The sequence below is a fragment of the Bubalus kerabau genome, chromosome 1 (genome assembly GCF_029407905.1).
Source record: "Bubalus kerabau isolate K-KA32 ecotype Philippines breed swamp buffalo chromosome 1, PCC_UOA_SB_1v2, whole genome shotgun sequence".
NCBI lineage: Eukaryota > Metazoa > Chordata > Mammalia > Artiodactyla > Bovidae > Bubalus > Bubalus kerabau.
The window spans coordinates 22,207,260-22,209,266 of NC_073624.1; positions in this window are offsets into that span (position 1 = coordinate 22,207,260).

Genomic DNA, 2,007 nt, shown 5'->3' on the forward strand with positions numbered 1-2,007 from the left:
ATGTTTCTTGGGACAGAAGTATTCTGCAATGAAGATTTAGACTTACTTAGAATGCCAATGTATTATTACTATCTATTTCTGGGATCTGTAAAATGTTTCAAATTGTGTCCTATCAACCATATAATTTTCATATATTTGAAACATATGCTTCAATTTTTTATCAATACATAATTGATATATAAATTATATTGGTTTTAGATATACAACATAGCAATAACTAGACAGTAAGTCTAATTAACATTCATCATTGTTATAGAAACATTTTTTTAGTTATAATTTTTATTTTGTGATGTTTTAAAATTGATGAAACTTGTATACCTACACTGAAATTATAGAGTCAAGATAAATAATTTCATGAATATTTAATGTATACGGTCAATAGTGAATTTCATAATTTATACATCTATTCTTAGAAATTCTCTCTGCTAAAATTTAAATAAAACCTAGTTCCTACCAAATAATATATATCAAAATCATATCTGTCCTTTGAATGGCATCAGTTCAATTCAGCTCTGTTGCTCAGTCATGTTCGACTCTTTGTGACCCGATGAATTGCAGCACACCAGGCCTCCCTGTCCATCACCAACTCCCGGAGTTCACTTAAACTCATGTCCATCGAGCCAGTGATGCCATCCAGCCATCTCATCCTCTGTTATCCCCTTATCCTCCTGCCCCCAACCCCTCTCAGCATCAGAGTCTTTTCCAATGAGTCAACTCTTCCCATGAGGTGGCCAAAGTACTGGAGTTTCAGCTTTAGCATTAGTCCTTCCAATGAACATCCAGGACTGATCTACTTTAGGATGGACTGGTTGGTTCTCCTTGCAGTCCAAGGGACTCTCAAGAGTCTTCTCCAACACCACAGTTCAAAAGCACCATTTCTTCGGCGCTCAGCTTTCTTCACAGTCCAACTCTCACATCCATACATGACCACTGGAAAAACCATAGCCTTGACTAGACGTACCTTTGTTGGCAAAGTAATGTCTCTGCTTTTCAATATGCTACCTAAGTTGGTCATAACTTTCCTTCCAAGGAGTAAGCATCTTTTAATTTCATGGCTGCAGTCACCATCTGCAGTGATTTTGGAGCCCCCAAAAATAAAGTCTGACACTGTTTCCACTGTTTCCCCATCTATTTCCCATGAAGTGGTGGGACCAGATGCCATGATCTTCGTTTTCTGAATGTTGAGCTTGAAGCCAACTTTTTCACTCTCCACTTTCACTTTCATCAAGAGGCTTTTGAGTTCCTCTTCACTTTCTGCCATAAGGGCGGTGTCATCTGCATATCTGAGGTTATCGATATTTCTCCCAGCAATCTTGATTCCAGCTTGTGCTTCTTCCAGCCCAGCATTTCTCATGATGTACTCTGCATATAAGTTAAATAAGCACAGTGACAATATACAGCCTTGACATACTCCTTTTCCTATTTGGAACCAGTCTGTTGTTCCATGTCCAGTTTTAACTGTTTCTTCCTGACCTGCATACAGATTTCTCAAGAGGCAGGTCAGCTGGTCTGGTATTCCCATCTCTTTCAGAACTTTCCACAGTTTATGGTGATCCACACAGTCAAAGGCTTTGGCATAGTCAATAAAGCAGAAATCGATGTTTTTCTGGAACGCTCTTGCTTTTTCGATGATGCAGCGGATGTTGGCCATTTGATCTCTGGTTCCTCTGCCTTTTCTAAAACCAGCTTGAACGTCTGGAAGTTCACGGTTCACGTATGCTGAAGCCTGGCTTGGAGAATTTTGAGCATTACTTTACTAGTATGTGAGATGAGTGCAATTGTGCAGTAGTTTGAGCATTCTTTGGCATTGCCTTTCTTTGGGATTGGAATGAAAACTGACCTTTTCCAGTCCTGTGGCCACTGCTGAGTTTTCCAAATGTGCTGGCATATTGAGTGCAGCACTTTCACAGCATCATCTTTTAGGATTTGAAATAGCTCAACTGGACTAGGTTGAAAATTCCCATCCTGATCTCTTTTTTCTGAAAGCAAAAATAGCTTTATTGCTGT